This window comes from Columba livia, chromosome 10 (assembly GCF_036013475.1).
Source record: "Columba livia isolate bColLiv1 breed racing homer chromosome 10, bColLiv1.pat.W.v2, whole genome shotgun sequence".
Lineage (NCBI taxonomy): Eukaryota > Metazoa > Chordata > Aves > Columbiformes > Columbidae > Columba > Columba livia.
In genome coordinates this window covers 9,362,037-9,383,181 of record NC_088611.1, presented here as the reverse complement: position 1 = coordinate 9,383,181, position 21,145 = coordinate 9,362,037, and the positions used below count along the sequence as shown (strand labels likewise).

Below are 21,145 nucleotides of genomic sequence, written 5' to 3'. Positions count from 1 at the left end.
AATAGCTAGAAAACCCACATAAAAAATAGCTAAATAACCCACATAGTGACAGAGACAGATAGGGAGGACTGAAAGAAAACTGGAATCAGAAAATTGAGTAGGAGAACAAAGAAATCAGAAACATTTCTACAGAAGGGAAAAATTTTATAAGCTATGAGTTGATAGGGTGGTAAACTTTGGAAATGAGTAGACATCTTCAAGAATGATTAAATTTTGTATAACTGTGGATAAACTATATTACCCAATTCTAGTTGATTTGAATTAGTGTACTTTGGGAAGCCATGCATAAGGCAGTTACAGTAATTAAAGTTGTGATCAATAAGCATCTTGATAGTCAGGTAACAGTCAAGTGAAAGACTAGATGCAGAAATGAAAAGCAGACTTGCAGTTACAATCACGTGAAAATTAGTATTTAATTTGGGAACAGCGTATTTTCAAGATCACAGGTAGGAAAGGTAAAAGAAATCATGGGGAAGATGACCCATATGCTAGTTAAAGCTCAGATTAAAGGCCTTGTCCTCCCAGGTATAAAGATTGTCAATTGCATTGTCACTTAGCAAAAAAAAAAAAGAAAAAGCAGTATGATTATTGTGTTTTACCTTGATCAATTTTAAACGAAAATGTTTTCCATTTTATTGTGTATTTTGTTATTTTTATTTTATAGGAGAGGTTCATTGGTAGATGATTAGTAGCAATGATTCCCCAGACTTAAATCACTTGATATCTTAGATAGGGAAAGATTGCATAGCCTGGTCTTATTGTCACCCCTTTAGTGTTGCCACAAAGAAAAAAAAAGAACAGACTGTTCACAAATGTCTGAAACTTATTTGCATTCACTTTTGGGAATACTGATGCTGCTAGGGAATTTTTCAAGCTAACACTAACAGAATTTTTGCTAGAAATTGTTGCTTTATCAAACCTGAAACCTCTCTCATATCAAGGGTAGTTTGAAGAAATTCCCTTTAGGAAGCTTTAATTTCAAATAGTAAATAACTAATTTATTGAAAATGGAACTGTTCAACAAGAAACCTTGAGAGAAATCTGCATTACAATACCTACGGCCTAATAGTTAGGGCATTATCCTTTAAGACATGTGACTTTGGTTCAATTTCCTTTTCTGAATCCAGCTGAATAGAGACTTAAACCCAGTTGAATATCTAATGCATCCAAGGCAACTGTCATTACCACTGGACTATTGTCTGTAATAGGTTGGGTATCTCTGCTTTTGTGGAAATTGTGAAAGGATTTGTCCTAATACTAATGAGACCTTTCTGAAATCTTCAGAATTCTTATAGTCTAGGAAAGAACCTTTGTGCCTAGCTTTATTAATAAGCCCCAGGCTCTGAAGAAATGTCTGTAATAATCATTATTTTATATATTCATAACAGGCAACATTTATTAATCTGGACTCCAAACTAAATCTCAGTCTTAGATTCCATATAGAGCTGTCTTTCCATGCCTCTGGTTATTCCTGTCAGCTGTCTCAGGTTTTTCTCTGTTTTTCCTATATCCACACTTTTAAAAGTTCAACTGAGAAATAGTATTTGGGATATAACAGCAATTAATGTAATGGAATTCTTCAATATAGTTTTCTATCTCTTTTTTTGCACCTTATACTTTATTATGACAAGGTGAACTCAGTGGTGATGACTGTTGAAGATGCTTCCAGTTGAAATGTGCATCTACTGAAAAAAAACCCAATTCCAAAACCTGTTGTAATTAATTTGATTGTGGTTGGGACCTTGTTTTGGAATTTGCAGTCGATGATGGATTCCATGAAACAACACAAATCCAGATTGTTTCGTGCCCTGTCAGTGTGTTGGTATTCTTCTGAGATTACCAAAAGGGATCAGTTACCTTGGTAATGTGCCTACCAATATTTATTGTGTCTATTTCTTTACACAGGCTAACAAACATTCATCATGTGGGAATGTTGGTCATGATCAGCTTGAGCTGAATCTAAATTGATGACCTAAAGGTTAAAGTCTCTATATCCCGTTACATCTCCCTTGGGCTGTCCAGTCTTCCTATAACTGGATTTAACACCATATTTAGTTTATCAGTGTCTTTGGAGTAAAAGCAGTCTTTAGAAGTGTTGATCTGACAAATACTGTCTATGTCCTGTTTGTTTCTGGTTTTGTTGGTGTTTTGTTTTGTTTGTTTTTTGGTTTTTTTTAGATTTCAATATGACTTTTGCATCTTGTCCATACTTAATAAAGAAGGTTCTGAAGAAGTACTCAGACGCTGGACTAATAACTTAACCAGGCTGTAAGATAGCTTTAATCCAGTCATATGGGAACATAATGCAATGTAGCAGCCCAGTGAAACACGAAACTATGAGAACAGCTGAATAAATTTAAACACATTTTTGAACATTCTAACCTTTGTCATAAAAATCTGATAATATAGAAGAAAAACTAATAACACTTTCTTTTGGTTTTGTTATTCCGTACAGTAGTTGAGAAGATTTAACATTTCTTGTGGTTGCTGAATTTAAAGAAGTAGTGACAATTTCTAACACTACATTTTGCCCCATATGAAGTCTATTCTTTCTCACTCATTAAGGAATGAATCTGGTTTCTGTTTTATTCAATACTGTATATACATCTCACCCATAAATATTTAAACTAAGTAAATATAGAATCTTAAACATGGAATATGCTTTCGTTCAAAACTGGTGGCTGTGGGGGAAGGTAAAAACTTTTTATTCAAAGAGCAGTGATCCCTTTGGAAGAGAAAAAAAAAAGTGTTTTACCTAAAAATTGGATAGACTTGTGCTTGCTGAAGGGTAGCAAACATTTTACCAGAATATACCTATATCATTATATATATGTGTAAAGTTCAGACTACAAAGGATCTATGAGAAAGGCTTTGCAGATACTCGCTTCAAAAACACATGGCTGGTATTCAGCCCCTGTATCTGGGGCTAATTTAATTCTTCTTCTCCATTCAAAGTGCCTCACTCCTGCCTACAAATGCAGAACAGATTCCCTGGTAATTTTCTTTCTTGAAAGTACTGTCATTTTATTCCTAACTGAGAATAGCGTGGAATGGAAATACATTTATGAGTCTGCCTAAAAACAAACACCAAACAAAACAAAAGTAAGGATAATCTGAAAGATAGTTCCATAACAAATTAATGCAGAAAAATGCAGAAATATGAAGCATATTGACAAGTACACAACTGATATTTTCTCCAGGAAGATTTGTTTTAGCAAACTGATTTTTGGAAACAACATAATGTAGCATACCAAGATTACTTAATTAATTTTGGGTTTATTGCCAGTCGAAACTGGTAATGCAAATTCATAGTTTTAATCTGATCTGCGCAAGTAAAGCTCAATACTTGTCTAGGTATGCAGCAGGTCTACATCCTGTTCTTAATATACAATTAAGAGAGTTGCAAAAATAAAGCTTAATTAAACTGAATACAACAAATAGTGGGCATTCGTGCTTTACAATGCTCTTCCATATATATTGTGCAGCCTGAAATGCTGAGGGATGCTGAAGGTTACATCCTGAGGCACAGTCCTGCAGAGGCTTTCTTGAAAAAAGACAAGCTCTTTGTTATGTTTTGGAGTCTGTGGTCCAAACTGCAGATTCTGTAGGTACCTAATGGGTTAGACCAGCCCTTTCAGTAAAGTCTGAATCTTCTTGTGGATAATATATAATTGAAACATAAAATAAGCTTTGATTATAAATGTTGTCTTCTATAAAAAGATAGTTACAAATATAGCACTTTGTGTTTACAGGATAAGAATAGACCTAACGTCAAAACAGAAATGGAAAGTAGGTAGTATTTTATTGTGCATTACAGAGACATAATTAACTGATCAACATGAATCTCCTTTGTTGAATTTGATGAGGTCACAGAATTAATTTTAAAGGGGCGGTAAAAATCCATCCATTATTTTAATTGATTTTTATACGTAGACCAAGTGCCTGAGCTGCACCAGTGTTGAAGATTGCTTTAGATATCTTTAATATTGATTCTCATTTTTCTTTTGTTTTTCTATCAAATAGAAAAAGAAGTGAGAGAACTTAAAGTTGTTTAATCTCCATTGTTGTCAGAACAGGACGGTAGAACAGTATTTTCAACAAGATTCAGTGGCTGTTGTTGACTTTTTAATGTTAAACCTATGTTCACGGAAATCAAATGGCAAAAGCTTTATTGATTTATAAAAGAGAGATTAGGATATGTTAGTTTTGCCTTCTGTAATTAGGCATAATTAAGAGGTTTGGGTGTAGGGTTTTCCAAAAACCTTTGTCTGGAGCTAACCTTTCAAGTGCTGCTGGTTGAAGTGTTACAGTAATGAATCCTAAATTCAGAGGTGATTTCTTAAGAGTGTGGCTTTGTTCTCCTGTGTGCACTGACAGGGAAGACAAAACCTTTCTTTGGACTTAGATCAATACTGTTTTGAAAATGCAAATGCTTGTTGCATATGTTACCACAGGTCGCCTAGAAGCACCATTCACACTTTTTTTCCCCGTACTTTTATTATCTGTACCAACCCACAAATTCAGTCTGTGTTGGCACAGAGCCCTCAACATGGAAAATCAAGACAGAAGTGTCCTGTCATGTCTCCCTGTGCTTTTATTTCCCGTCTCTTCCAACTGTCCTTCTGAAATTTTCCACTTCAGCTATGTGGTTACTCTAAGCACTTAATTTTATTAAATTTTTAAAGTGAATCTCTATAAGTACCATTTTCACATCAACATAAGCTCTTTTTGTCTTTGTGGGCATCTTAACTCTGCTGTGCAGAAAGAAGTACAGTCTCTTTGTCTGTAGTGGTAATATCCTTCATTTGTTTCCAGAAGACAATAACTCGCTTTATTCCCATTTTAGAAGGATTAATTATACTCAGAAAAAGCACTCAAATAGCAAACAGAAAAGGAAACCAGATGTTGCAATTATTTAACCAGTGTTATTTGCAGACAAATATTTAAGCTATGTGATTTCATTTTTTTTGAACCTTTAGAAGCTCACTACTGAGTGAATAAAACATCCAAAGTATATATGAAAATATATTTTACCTGATAGTATCATTCTTTTACCTAACTATTGCAGGTAAATACTTTATCAGTTCCTGGCCAAGAAATTTGCAAAAGTATTTGATTAGAACAGGAACAATCCCCAAGGCATATTGTATATGGAGTCATAATTCATAAATAGGCTTTTGTTGCATAAGGCACAGTTGCGTGTTTCCAAGAGTTTCAGTTTTCTCTGTGCTAATGAAATAGTATAGTGATAAACCTCTGTGCAAATTAGTTTTTCTTATATATGCACAATCTAAAATAATGAATGTTTAGAAGCAAATGAACTCATCATCTGAACACAATGTTTAAAGCTTCACTTCTGGAAATAGTGTTTTGGAAAACAGACATGCATTTTCCCTTATAGCAGTTGTTTGTGTAGGCAATTTAAGGCATACTTAAAAGGTAGCATGTGTTCCTAAAACTGTTTCTATCTTTTTAAACTAATCTTTATGTTTAGTACGTGTAAGATTAGTGAGACGTAGTTCTAAAGTACAGAAACTTCCTGCTCTAAGCATTATAGGACAAACGAGAATATCAGTTTGTATTGTCCCTTTCATCATTTCTACATTCTTGACATCTCAGAAATCCTGAACTGTGGTATCTTCCCAAATTTGTCTTCCAGCTGTCTTCTTGAGCACCTAGAGCTTGTCTACTGCCAACCACTCCTGCCAATGTGCCTCACATCTTTAATAGAAATTATCTAAATGACAAATGTAATGTTCCAGTTACTAATATCTCAGCACTTTTAGGATATGCCTCATATTCAGCTTTGCCTACCTAATTCAAGGAAGAATTTTATCCTTGTTTAGCTACATTTCCTCTTTTAACATTTTTCACCCAGCTTTTGAATATCTCCTTTCTTGCAGCCTCTAGTGGCTCTTCGTTCTCTGATGTGGTTTCTCTGCTGTGTTCTACTTTCCCTCTACAACCTTTTCCAGCTGCAATGTTCCTTCCAGGCTTGCAGCTTCATTTGATTTATTATCAACCCTTTCTCCAGCCTCTTTTCCCTTCTTTCCCCTTTCCTCATTAGTAATCTGCAGGTTCTTCAAACTCCCTTCTTCCAAAGTTAAAACCCTACTTTCTCAGCTCACATCACCTATCTCCTACCTCTTCACCTTTTTTTCTACAGTTCTCCAGTGGCACAGAGGTTTTGTAACAGTTGTGTTACAGTAATTTTCACTGTTCTGTTCTGACCTTACCATCTCCTGTTATTTAGTCCGTACAACTGCTCAACCTGATGGACTTCGTGCTGAGCATAGTCAGGGAAAAAGCAAGTATGTAGTTTCTGTCATCAGAGATGATAATGATCTGTTCCTCTTTTTATAATACCATTTCCCATCTATTGGAACCTGTCATTGCTGAGAGTTTTTTTTTGCAAAGAGGCATTCTTAAATGTACATTCATCTTAAGAAGCTTGTGCATTATTTTTACTATACACAAGAATTGTTTGCTTTATGTAACTATTTCCCTTGTGTAAATGTAACTTGGAGAAAGTGATGATAAATGTTAAATAATTCTTGTAAAACTATTAAATTGTCAGTTTCAAAACTTAGTGAAACATTGATGTTTTCATTAGATCCCAGCGCTGAGGAATGTCCGGCTTTCGTCGTAACAGAGTTTTTTAGTTCCATGTAAGTCTAAATACTCCGCCTTTGGGAGACATCTTACTGTCACCTGCTCCTAAATTGAAAATTATTTGTTCAGCCAAAGTTGGGGGGGGTGTTGTGTTTGTTTTGGGTTTTTTTGTTTGTTTGTTTGTTGGTTTTGGTTGTTGTTGGGGGGGGGGTGGGGGGTGTTTTTTGGGGGCTTCATTTGTTTTTTTGTTCGTTTGCTGTTTAGAGAGAAGACTCTCCCCCCAACAGGCATCTTTGATGTGGGACAGAATCACTTCCATGTAAAATAATTTTTCTCCTGTCACCTAAACAATTAACAGAATCAGTTTAACTCATAATGTCAGAAACCCTTCAAACCTGTATAGCACAAAGACAACTTTAATTTAATTGTGTGTAAATAAGAACTCTTCTCACAATTACCAAAGTGTGTTTGGCTTATGCCTAGACAACAACCTTTTTTTTTTTTTTAATTAATGACCTGTTTATCTTTAAGAGGTGTACAGATATAGAGCCAAATCAGATTTTGCTTGAAAGGAACGAAGGAATGCATAAATAAATGCATTAGTACCTAGTTGAAGCATATTGTTTTGAATTCTGTAGGGCTTTTTTTAAAGAATGATTGAGAATATTAGCAAGTATGACATTATTCCGGTAGGTATGGCTCTTCAGTATGAAAAAAGGAGCATGAGGCACATATTACAACACTAGAAAAAAACTTTGAAAATAACCAGATACAGAAAAGAGGAGACAGATCTTAAGGTGTTTTGCATTTATTTTCCTAGTCCTTGTACAACCAAGAAGCCTCAAAACAAAAACCCTACAGAAAGTTCATGAAAGCCTGAGGTGTGTTGCACCTCTGAAAACCTTACGGTATACATCTCAAAACAGAAAACGAATGTGTGCAGGTGTTTTTAATGTCTGGGAGTATTCTATCCAGGAACCTATGGAAGAACAAGAGTTGGCATCTTACCCAAATCATTCTTGTCAGCTGATGTCAAGGTACTACACAGCACTATATACATTCATGTCTTTCTCAGCTCTATTGAAATAAAAAGCTTCCAGGCCCTGTCTGCTAAAGCTGGCCTCTTGAATACATTTCTGGTGTGTCATACATGACATTACATCTAGCTTTGAATCTCCCTGGTATCTCCTGTCTTTATGCATTCTGTCTCCAGATCTGCTCCCTCATGGCAGTCTAGTTCAGAATGCCACATGTATGATATGACTATTAGAATCCTAGCCTCATAGTCTGCACAGAGGAATTTCTTAAATATGTGCCCTTTACTTGTAAAATACATGTGAAAATTACAGATTGATGGAGAAAAAATGCTTCTGTGCTGTTCCTTTCTTTTTGCTTTCATCAGCATATTTCAGAGTCATTTGGTGTCTGAGTTTTTCAAGTGGTACAGTCCCTTTTTGTTCTTCTGTCTTCCTATTCTGATGGTGGTATGTCCACTTAACTAGGAAACGTTTATCTTCTTAGAAACAAGCTTTAACACTTTTTGTGCTTCTCTTCTTCCCCCAAAACTTTTTTACTTTTCACACTCTAAGTTCTTCATTGCTTAGTTTTTGATTTTGACACAACAATTCTGTTGACAACACATACTGTCCTACTGGAATAGGCTGTGTCATTTTCAGTGACTTTTTGATGCATCATCAGATGCTTAAACATTAGTTCTTTCTTCCTGATATTAGAAAAACGCCAATTAAAGACATGGTGATCGAGGAAGACCTAATTAACAGAGGTCTCAACATGGAACTCAGATTTATCTTTCTGCCTTCCTGCCTGTTCAGACTGCAGACACAGATATAACACTTAAATTGACACAAGGTGTGAAGTGATCTACAGAGCAAGTTGTGTTTCTAAGCTAAGAATATCTGTGGATTTGAGAGCCACAGCATAACATAACCTGTGATTCTGGGCAGATATGAAGGGCATTCTTACTTGCCCAGTTAACAGAGCTGCAGTAAAACCACATCTTCATGCCTTTTAACATGAAGGATAAGGAAAAATCCTACTTGAAGATCATAGTCTTGATCAGTTACTTGCTACAGTGCCACAGAGATGAGAAAGTAGCAAATAAAAATGATGTCTACTTTATAACAAGTTCAAAATACTGATCAGCTAATTAACAAATAAGTATAGCTGTTTTTTGCGTTATATAATGAATTTATAAAATGGAGAAAGGCAAGAAAAATACTTAACATTACTAAAATGTGCATGACGTCTATTTCTATTAGTACTATGGACTTGGCTTACAAAAATAGCAGATCTCAGATGATTATGTGCTAGATTGCTTGTTATTAGAAGGCATTGTCTACTCAACCCACTTATGGACCAGGAGGTCATTGCATTATATACTATATGAACATATATATATATTTATGATCCTGATAGTGTAAAAGAATGAGTTTCAGTATGTAAATAAGGTCTGTACATTTGTATGTGTACTAAGCAAAGACGATTTGTATTTATGTGTCTCTGTGTGTATACACACACGCATGTTCATTTTATGTATATATACCTATTAAGCAAGCTTAGAGAACACTATGCACAGAGCTGTCTAAACTTGTGTCTAGGTTCCCTTTCTGTTTACAGCCTCCAGGCATTATTTTAATGTAAATAATAAATAGGGGGAAAAGGTCTCCACTAGAATGACGTATTTAGTAGCACTTTTCACACTGATTTAGTGATCTAGTAAATTTATTTCCATAATGGACAGCACTGGATAGGAAATAGCAGTCATGTCTGCTGCCAGGGTGACAACTTGGTTTAATGAATCATGGTTTCTAGAAGCTTAATTCAAAGCTTTTCTGTAATGATTTGTGTGGGATATTCAGATTTCCTAGGTTTTGGTGTGGGTTTTTTTGTTTGTTTGTTTGGGGCTTTTTTTGTTCGTTTGTTTGTTTTTCCCTAGCTGCTGTTGATTGTATTTATTTACTTTTTTATTTAGCTATATCTCTCTCTTTTTCTGTTTGTGCTTTCTCTTATTTCTACAAGAACTTCAGCACCTCCCCTTATACTTCTGTTGAGAGATTTACTATTCTTATGAAGAACCTAAGAGTCCATTTTTTACATATACACTGATATAATAATTTATCTGATCACTGAAGCCTTCCGTCTTTGAGACAAGATTTTACTCTTCACGACCTGACTATAAAGTCAAGGTTTAAATGGTAGCTACAATTTGAATTTGACAATAGTGTCTAAGGAGTATGAAAAGGTGTATCAGTGAATGATACTTTGAGCATTTATTTGAAGAGCAAAGCAACCTGCTGTTCTTCCAGACAATTATTACTCTGGGACACTCAAGTTCTTTAACAGCAAAGTCATGGAGGCATTGTCCATGTACCACTGTTATACTTCTAGTAATTTCAGTTTTTGAAGATGCTAGAAAAGGCTGACATATTGGTAAGTAGACTGGTCATACTAATAGAAGAACTTGAATGCACTAAATATTTACATGTGCTGCAGATCTACCAGTTTGTAAGAACATAAAAATTCCTTCTTTTTCAGTAATTGTTTTATATTGTGCAGAACTATTTTGACAATCAGACCTCAGACTTCTAACTCGCATATCTTAAATACAAGTAGTTAATGAAAAATTACCTCCAATGTTACTCCAGGGATTGCATATCTTTTAATAAAACTATATGGATGGGATTTTAAAGGGCTCTCTAGTGTAACTGTTTTCATCAATCATACTCTATCAGCAATGAAAAACTTGATGTATAATTGCTACTGAATATTTATAAATGTATTTGATGCAGAATAGCTATGCTTTAAATGCATTTAAATGTGTTTAATGTTAAGTTTACCTTTATCCCATGTGTATTTTAAGATTTGGGAGTAATACAGAATTGTATTGTATAAGAATTGTTTTTCCTCTCAACCAGAAAAAATCATACATTGAAGTTGGCTGAGGCTAACAAATTACTTAGGTAATTATTAAATCCATTCGTAACATTACTTAGGAATACACTGGTTAAAACCATCATACATAATCAATCTCTAAAAATAGTGTTTGGCAGCTTTAAATTTGTACTAAACAATGAATGAATTATTGAAGGACCGAAACAATGCCAGTAACAAAGCCATCTAAATCCTTCGCTGCTTTTGTGTCATTCACAAGAGAAACACTTGTTATCTCTTAAATTTATATTATCTGTTTCTGATCTATGTCCTCAGTTTGGAAACAGAACTGGAGGCACCTAATAGCAAACCTTAAGTTTCTTGAAGCTAACAAACTAATTTTTTAGTTCATCATAAATTAAATTGATTATTATCTACATACTATGAAACTAACCATTAAAAGAATATCTAAATTATAGAATACAGGAAATTAGCTGGTATACCGGTTGCATTCTTTCTGGGTAGAAGTGCATAGCGTAAATATCAAAGCTCAATCATGTATGACTTCCATAAGCTGCTGTCAGATGCAGCAATAGCTTGCTATGCTATGTAAATCCACCCAGCTGAACAGTTAGCAAACAGTTAGCTAAATGACATTCTTTTGAAAGCTTTTATCTTAGCACTACCACAAGATACGTCGTTAATAACAAAAGCAGCTGCATAGACATTCTTGGATGCCATAATGAAACTGATAAATCTGCAGTGACATATCTCTGTGATGAGGAGATCTGCCCTTAGTGGATCTTTTTTTTTTTTTTTATTTTGTGATCATGTGCATATCTACAGCATCCTGTTGAAGAATGACACTCCATGCCTAAAAGGCACATGACATTTTTAATTAAAGTGAAAAAAATACTATATTTCGGTGTAGTAGGTTGCTAGAAAAGTATTTTCAAACAGAAAGATGGCTAATTTTTCCTACATTTTTGATAAACTAAATAGCTTTACAGCAAAATCTGTGACCAGTGTAACTTCTATCATCACCGATCCATGCATCTGCAGCACATACACAAGCATAGAAACTTCTTTCAGAAAAAAATTACTGCTGTGTATATATCCTGCTTAAATTCTTGTTGGAAAAAATGCTGAATTCTTAGTACTATGGCTTACATAGGAGTGTGGTTTTTTTTTTTTAATTTGATTTTTTTTTTAATCTCTGCAATTCAGCTTTCAATCGAATGAATATAAAAATCTCTGAAGGAAGAACCAAGTCCAGTGTTCAATATTCTTTGCATTCCAGATAATTTTCAGACGTCAGCTATATTTCCCAGTCTCTATACAACTGAGAATGAATGGATGCAAACTATATACTATTTTTCCTTCCTCTCATCAATGTGTGTTAGTTTGTCTGGTTTTAGGTTTGGAAACTTTTGGGGGTGGATCGAGGACAGAGAGGGTTGTGTGCAGAATGTGCAAGTTTCGGTTCCTACTCAACACTCCCAAAGCACTTGCCTTTAGAAGTCTCAAGCTGCTGCCTGCAGATCAGAGGGTCAAGTTCATATCTTGTGTCCTGGAAGCCATCCAGCTTCCTAACAGAGACTCATAAATTCGAGAAGCCTGTTCTGATTTTCAGACCAGTTGGGAATTGCAGTAGCAAATGAGAGCTTGGACCCATTCATGGGGAAATAAGGTCTGCAAAGAACAAATACAGATTCATTTGAAATTAGTTTAGTTACTGCTTACCAAAAGCCAGTGGAAATGTTCCTTAACAAATGTAGGACTGTGCACAGTGATGATTAGTTTTCCACAATAAGAATTACTGCTTTTGCTAATGGATTCAACCAATGTTAGTATCTAGCTGGTTTTGTTAGGAGTTTCTCCTGTTTCAATAATTGTGATTTAGTAAAAACTGTAGTAAATTAGTGTAGAAATTTTAACAAAACTTTACTTTAGCAGCTGTTTATGTCTAAATTGTGGATAACAATGACTTGTTCTTTTCCTAATTGGTGTATAAATTGGATGGATAGAGATGGACTTTCATTTTAACATTTCCCTGCTCTTCAATGATAAATCGAGGTTGCTTTAATAGAGGTTTTTTGAGCACTGTGTTTTAAGCATTGCTTTCAGTCCATGTATTGTTCATATTCCCTATTGTTGTGGATCAATGTGTTCCATATTTGATAAATCTTCTTCATTGGTGGTCATTACAAACTATTTTCACTTTTTCCTTGTTATGATATGTAACAAATTAAGAAAGTAAATGCCTTAGGCTAGATGGAAATCTGTAATAAGTAATCATATATGCATAAATGCTATGATCATGGTTCAGAAAGCTTCAGAAAGGTAATTTTGGCCTGAAGTATTTTGGAAAACGTTTCCAAAGTCTTTTGAGCTCTTTTCTTCTTCCAGATTAGTGGTTTCTCTCAGAGTGCAGGTTAACTTTCTAATTTTTTTCCAGTTCTATGAAAAACTACTGATGTATTTCAAAATTCACTTTGCATGAAAGCAAAGCTTTTATTAATTATTTCTTCAAAAAGATAACCTGCAACTAAGATATGTGATTGCAAATACGATAGTTTCATTCTTATTCCAGAAACATTCACCCATACAAAAGCTGGCATCATGCCAGTGTCAGGAACTCGAATGGGACTTGCAAATGACAGCCCCCAGGGGAGCAGAAATGCACCCCCTGATCCTGGACATGGCCATACCTACTCACAGGTGTCACATTTTGGCCGCCACTCTGCTGGCAACCACACAGCAGACCCATTGCTTCCCTGCACACGGGTTCAGCCATGCAAGTGAGAGTTCTGTCTCCCTAAGTATTATCAGTGTTGCTGCAAACATGTGGGTTTTTTTCAGGCTGTTGTGTTCAGGAAAATCAGGAGAGTTGCTGTAACTGGCTTTTGCCCATGGAGCAGAACCAGGAAAATGCAAGTTCTGTTTCCCCTGTGAGGAATCCCTGAGCGTGAGGCAGGTTTGCATGGCACGCTGTTCTTCCTGGGATTGCACCAGCCCCTGGGTCACATATCCCATGTGAATGTCAAGAAAATAACAGCAGTGAAATGATGGAAAGCAAATCATCTGGTTCCCCTGTACTTCTGAGAGATTGCTTTGTAAGCAGCGTGACATCTTGCTATGGGTGTTAAAATACTTGTGACATTCTGTAAGTGAAGAGTTATATATGGGTCACACCATGACTGAGATCTTGTATCTAAGCGGTGCCCCCTGACTGCAGATATAAGTGCCTGTGTGTCTGTGTGTGTGGCTTTCAAACTCTTGCAGAAAAGTGGCTGGGCGTACAGATAAGAGAGACGTCTGCTTCCTTTTTTTGGGATTCAGTATATGTTACTAGTTTGGGCTTTTGTGTCTTACAGTATATAAAAATTATCTTTATATGGGGATAATTAGAAACATTTTTGTTGAAAAATCTAAATTTGTTTCCAAAAAGATGTTCTGAAGGGTGCAATACCGTGTGGTGCAAATTCAGGTCAGATTTGGTGAACAGATGTGCACTTTCTTTTAAGAAATGTTTTTGAAAAGTTTTAAACATTTGTTTGTTCTACATAGAAATCAAATTAGGATGAATTCATTGACAAGCACAGCAGGTTTTCTACCACAATGTTGAACCTTGTGTGCACAAAACAGCATATACTTTAGCATTTTTTCTTTTATATGTCTAATTTTACTGCATGTTTGTGTTCATTTACATACATTTCATATACATATGGTCTGTCATTTAATTCTCCGCTGCGTCATTACACAAGAATGCCAAAGCTGATTCTAATTGTTCAGCAAACTGAAGGAATTTAGGGAGGTTGCCCAGAAATTCAACGTTACTTAAATAAAATACACATGTATTTTAAACCTTTTAACAGACACGTTCTGTGCCATATCCCCTTTACTAATATTAAAATAAGACTTATCAGCACAAGCTGCATAAAGTTGTGCTGCTGGAGCCAAATCCTGGGATCAGCATCCAGGCCACGAGCCTGCAATCAGTTACACTTATATTGAACTTCATGCACATTTGTCATTCTTTTGAAATCAGCAGGATTATTCACCTCCATAAGACAACTATGTGTGGAACTGATTCTGTGAGCAGACCCTCCATTTTTATTGTCTTCATTATGAATCTGAGAACAGGAAGAGGAAAATCTGCATTAGGACCACAAAATTTAGCTCTTAGGGATCATATTGGAAGCAAACTTTTGTTGCTCAGCTTGCTGGTAGTCACCGAAGGAGAAAAGGATCATGCAGGCGAAACGCATGGTCAGTGGCAGGAGGCGTGATCTGGGGGATAAAAGAGATTACGGAGAACAAGAGAGCGGAAAGTTGTTCCATTGGTTCCCTGGTTGAGCTGAACCTTTTGAGGTCCTGCGAAAAATCACAAGCACATCATGAAATGGTAGGAATGATAGAAAAACAGTGGAATAAGTGTAGAAGGAAAGACTAGAAACTTTTTTGTTTTTTTAAGTTCTTAACATCTGGATCCAGTAAATATTTTGATGCCAGAGTTTCCCAAGCTGTTTAGTTGAACCTGCAGAAGGATATTTTTTGGTGCATCCTAAGTGGTAATGTTAATATCATCTAGGAAACATTTTGTGTTCCCTAGACACTGCTTTTTTACATTGCTCCTGGAAGTGCTGTATGCAGTTTGCAGTTTTATGTGCAGTATTTGTAGCATTTTTTGCTATCAGTGCCGGTATTTAGCAACATCCTTTTAAATGTATGCACAAGTATGATATTAATGATCCTATTTCCTTTGGTTCTTGAGGAATTTTTGTTTGCAAACTTGGGATTGAATCTTTAAATAATAACATACATGCCCTCCTTTCACTGCCCCCAAAAAAGATCAATAACAGCTGTGAGGAGATTAAGACAGGCTAAATCAACTCTTGTTACATTAGATGAACGTAACTGCTGCAGGTAATTAACGCCTTTCATTTTGAAGAATGATTTCAAGCACTTGAGGGAATTTGGAATGATATTTTATGTTTTATTCCAACTACTAATGTAGAAAGGAAATGAAATAAGACTAATTTTATTTTCCATTTTTGCTGTCTCTCTTCTCTCTCTGTTCTTTCTCTTGTTGAAAAACTATTGTCATTTATGTCATTAAAACACAGAATTATTGCCCCCAGACTTTCAGTGAACCACAGCTGTTGACCTTTTTTGTCAAAAGCTTTGAATACAAAGCTACATTGGGAACATTTGTAGCCTGTGGACCATGACCGTACTGTAGACTTCTCTCCTGTCCTGACAGAAGAGAGTGCCAGAGGGTGTGCTCGCATAGTGACTGCGTTATTTTCTGGCAATTGTGATAAAGATTTCCTTGCTTTTGGTTTTTCTGCCTCCTCTCAAGTGTACACTTATCCTTCAAACCTATTATACCACCTTCTGAATAGTGTGGCTTTGTCCGTTAGGCCACATAATCTATTGTTCCAAATGTTTACCAGTGCTGTACAGATATTAAATTAAGCATTGCAGCTTATTGTGAAATGTGTGGATACGTGAAGCTAGACTCATAAGACATCTCACTTTCCTTGCTATGTAATAGTGTGTTACATTGAATGGGAAGTGCTAATTTTCCCTGAAGACTTATGAATATTAAAATGAATACTGAATACTAAGCATGTGAAAAACTCAAGATGTCTTTGCTTGAAATATACCATAAACTCTTTTATTTTTCTGGGTGATTAAATTAAGTACTTTTCAGTAGTGAACACCAGCTGCTGTATCTGTAAGTAAACCAAGTACTTTCCCACAGTACATGCTGTATATTTCATTCTTTGAGCATTTTATTTTGACAGGTAATCTTTATTCTTCAGCACATGAAGTCAGTATTCAGAGTGTAAGTAAAAACTGAAGGCAAAATAGAGTGTGTTACACAATTTCTGTAAATTTAAATAGAGTCATATTTTTATTGACAAATACCAGGACATGTAAAGCTCTATTTCTAAATATATAGTCTACACATAGCATGAAGTCTCAAGTTTGGACCCAGTTTCTTTCTTCTCTGTACAACTGACATTCCCCCAGTCTTTCTTTTGTGAATGTATGGGGAAATCAGGAATGGTCGCAGAGGAAAGGAATTCTGCTTTTTTTTTTTCTTAGTCTTATTTTCTCAGCGTAACTTGAATCTGTCTTGGTTATATTTATGAGATTTTGCGAACGCAGAAGGAACAATGTGATGTGAATGCAAAAATCCTACATTTGCAATACAATTCATTAGATTACTCTGCAACTTATGTAGCAAAAAAACAAAACAAAACAAAACAAAAAAAAAAAAAAAACAAAAAAAAAAAACCCCAAATCCTTTCATAACTGAGCTTTCAAAGCATTGCCATAGCATTGCCATAGTTGTAAGCATACACTTATTCTGAATAGTCTTTTCCCTTAGAGAATAAACAGGTACATCTTTTTTTTTTGTATCCACAGTCAAGTCCACTTAGAGGTGCAAGGAACAGAAATTGTACTTGCAATCTAACTGGTATTTTGAAATTATACTGGCAGGAGAGGCTGCCTTTCAGAAAACTGATTTCTGCACACTTCTCCTCCCTGTCCCTGCCTTTCTCTAACTAGACAATAAACTTATTTCAGCTGAACCACAAAATTCTTTAATATTCTGAAAATCAAAATTGGGATTAAAGCTTGAAATGTGTGCACCTATTGCAAAACACTCGACCTGTGAGCTAGGTGTGACCACAGAGTGCTGGGTTCTGATCACTCCAGATCCCAGGAATCAGCATTAGGCACATAGAGGCCACATTGATTAATGATTAATGCTGTTTGACTCTTCTGCTTTAGGTAAAATCAAAGAACTATAGTAATGTCCAAAAGACTATATAGCAAAAAGGATGAAGAGTAGTAGCAGGCTTTGATGACATGGTTAAAGACCACTTCACCCAATAACTTCTTACTCTAAATTAGCAGCAATATTGCTGGATGACCTTAGTGTTGAAATGTCTACAGCTATTTATAATTAGAATATCTGTTTTCAAAGTACACTTTTATATTTTATACAAGAGCTGTTTGTAGTATATGCAATGTATATTTTCCCACTTTTTTCCATGCCTGTGTGCTTTGTAGTCTGCAATGAATTAGCGACATTATAAAAGGCATTCTGTGTTGTCATTTTTTACTGCTGTCATTACTGGGAGGCCTGTATCTCACCATAAAAGGCTGCCTGCGAGTTGCTGAATGCTCCACATGCAGACTGGAATGCTCCATAACTGCAGGCAGCACGTTTAGACACCTTGCTGCACAAATACTGCCTCCATTCATATCTTGGGGACTCTAAAAATTTTCTTGTGCAGTACTAGCACCACATGTGATCATTTAACTGCCTGGAAAAAAGCATCCAGACATATCATGTAGTAGTTAAGGTAAACGGCATGAAATTACTGAAGGGTGTGTGATAGGAAGTGGATCTCTGGCTGAGGATGCACTTCAAAGCAAAGGGATGAGTGATGGTTCTTCAGTGCTGAAGAAGTGTGATGAAAAAGAGAGTAGGAGAATTACGGAAATGGCTCCTTATACTAGTTCTGAATAAAGCATTTAAGTGGAGTCAGATTTATGGCCGTGTTTGGGTAGAACAGTTACATTGTTTCCACTCAAATCCATCTTGTTTTCCTAATTTAATACATTGTTATACAAAAGAGAGGTACACAATTTTTCCTTTCTTTCGGTAGTTAACATAGTATATCTATTTTGTTTTCATTGTAATTGTGAGAACAGCACAAAAGCCATTATGTCAGAGGAATAAAATGCTGATTGTGTATGTGAATTAATCTCTACGTTCTTCATAATAGGCTTGGAAGCAAAGGGAAAGTGTATTCTGTCATCTTTATGATGACCTTGCCCTTCTTCATTTTAGCAAACTTCCTAAAACTATAAAGCAATTATAATACATGAAAAGCTAAAATGAGGATTTGTTATTGGAGAGCACAGCAGCAGTAATAAGTATGGACTTAGAAAAAGGTAAATAATATTACCTTAAACAATGCAAGAGGAAACAAAGAGCTGGAAACTGTAATTCAAAGCAACTAGGATCTAGTGAGGGAAAGCCAAATCCAGCAAGGTATTGGTGCAGCAGTTCTGAGCTGTCAGGCACATAGTTTTCATATTGGTATTTTCTAAACATATTGATTAGCCAGCCCAGGCTGTCCTTGGCTTGACATCCTTATATAAATGATGTTTTCCTCCAAGTTTCTGACAGACATTTTTAAAAAATAATTCTGTCTGAAAACACAGAACGTTGAACCTTCCTCCTGACAGAGATTCTTCCCCCATGACTCTCTCCCATATCACAATTTTCTTCTATTTAAAAAAAAAATAGAATTTTTTTTTAATAAATATCCATCATCTAACTGCCCACAATTGCCACTTGCTTCCTCAGGTTGCTTTCTGTGACCCAGAAGTGCTTGCAAGACCCCTCAGTGGAGGCTGGCTCCGCTGAGTATGGCAGTGTTTTGGGGACAAACAAAGAATACCTGTCAGAAGACAGGCTGAGTTAGTGAGTCCTGCAAAGGTGGGGTTTTCTTTGCAGAACAGCATATAGCAAACATGGGAGAACTTGAAGAAATGGTATGGGGAGAATAGGAAAAGGTGTGAGAAAAAGAGGAATCCAGAGGTTAAGGTTTCTATGAATGCATGAGATGTGAGATTGAGCCCCAGCTCTTGTTACTTAAGTGCATTCAGACAGATAATTACTTTGATGTGTGTTTCATCTCCCAAATCTTTTCAAGGTGATCTTAATCACCTGATTAAGAGATTTTCTGAGAAAAGGCATCACTGTGTCTAGAGGAAAAAAAAAATCAAATGGGTTATTGCTGTTATTAAAGCTTGTGTGGGAAAAAAATATAACTACATTGTTTTTGAAACATAGTGTTAAATTTTTGAGGGCATAGGTGGGAAGTTAAACATATGAATCCCACTGAAAAATATCCCAACTCAGATGTGCTTCTCCATCTTGCATTCACTGCTTAAAAAATGTTCTCCTTTGTGTCCTAATATTTAGCTTTATCAGGGAATTACTGTGTTTCAAAATTTTGTTACTGTGCAAATATCAAAAGCACAGCAAGGGAAAACTTTTTTTTTTTTTTTTAGAATGAAATGAGAAGAGACTGTATAGTTCAAGACAGCGGTTAATTTTTTTAGGGGAAAATGGTAATAATAAAAATAGGAAAATAAGTCTCTTTGGAAGAAATAAGGAAGAAGTAGGAATTTATTGGCAATATTTCTTCCCATGTGATATTCTTGGAAAACAAGAAAACAATAATGAAAGCCAATTAATTATTTGTTGTGTCATAAACTAGATTAACAGGCTGAGATGTTTTTAAATTCTTGACATTATTGAAATCTGTATCTATAAGAATTGCCAAAATAAAATACAAGGATGACAGATTCATAATATGAGCAAAAGACCATTTTTGAGCACATTACATCCAAAAACATTGGAAACTATTCATCTGATTTAATTGTAATCTTCTGCCAAAAACATTAATACAATACCTTTGAAGAGTAATTGGTATAAAGAATATCCTCAAAGAGGAGCATTTCCACATGCCTAGGCTTTATTTTGCCCTCATTAAACTTTATTCTGAGTTGAATATTTCCTGTCTATAGCATAAGGATTATTCTTGTTCTGCAAACATCTTAACCTTTTAGTTTTATCACATTATGCTCTCTGATGCCTTTTCCAGATGCAGATCAGTTTATGACACTCAAAGAGGATTTTTAAGCCCTTTAAAGCTGCCTTTCTCCTTTGTTTGATCAGACAGGTTGGAAGCTCATTCTGGTCAGCCTGTTCATCAGGTGAAATGGGCAAATTTATAAAGCATTAATTGATTTCAGGCTACGTAGGTACTATCATGTACAGTACAACTACAGTTCAACACAACCATGAATTAAGGATTGAGCAATGATAAGAATGGAAGGAGCCTTGGGGAGAACTGCCATCTACCTTACTTTTAGTTCCAGGTGTAAAACTTTGACCAAAGGCCACACATAAGAAAGCTCTGTTAGTTTATCATCATATTCATTTCTGTATGACCCTGGCTTACAACCTTTGGCTGCAACTTTGAATCAATAGTTTTTTTGAGTTAGGGATTAGCTATAGGTTCATCACTATGATCCCCTAGTCATTAGGTAGTCTAATCAGATAAAATCAAGGCTTGTTGTTTATATTAATTTGTATAATAATCTAATGAACTGATGCCATTTTCTATGAACTAGATTTATTTCCTCATGAGCTCAAGATCACCCAGATGCTTAGAAGTCAAGATGTTGTCACAAAATGGAAGATATATTCAAATAAAGTCTAGACTTATTATCTCTCTCTCTTCCTACCCTCTCTGTCTGCCCCTCTCCCCCAACATCCTCTTTTCCCCACCCCTATTATCTCATGAACTTTGCTTCTCACCATAAATTTGTCTGATACTGACATTTTCAAGATAGTAAGTCTAGACTTTATGAAACTCTGGAGAGTAATGAAAAAGTCATTGAGGTGGTTCTTAAGTGTCTTGGGCAGCGTTCCCAGGGCACCTTTGACGGTCAGTGTTACTTTAACATTTCCTCTCCATATTTAGAGGTCTTCTCCTTTACCTTCTGCCTGAAGCTAACCCTATGGACAAGAAAA

At 35.6% G+C, this 21,145-nt stretch overlaps 1 protein-coding gene across 28 annotated transcripts in view; it reads left to right on the top strand.

Moving 5' to 3' along the window:
• The window catches only part of ERC2 (ELKS/RAB6-interacting/CAST family member 2), a 439,127-nt gene that overhangs the window by 380,931 nt on the left and 37,051 nt on the right, over positions 1–21,145 (top strand). For 3 of the 28 annotated variants that reach the window (XM_065074517.1, XM_065074523.1, XM_065074534.1), the window contains one exon: positions 6,614–6,668. The exons of the other annotated variants lie outside the window; for them this stretch is intronic. The gene's annotated coding sequence lies outside the window, so the exon portion shown is untranslated. The remainder of the gene's footprint in view (positions 1–6,613; positions 6,669–21,145) is intronic. 28 annotated transcript variants of the gene reach the window in all.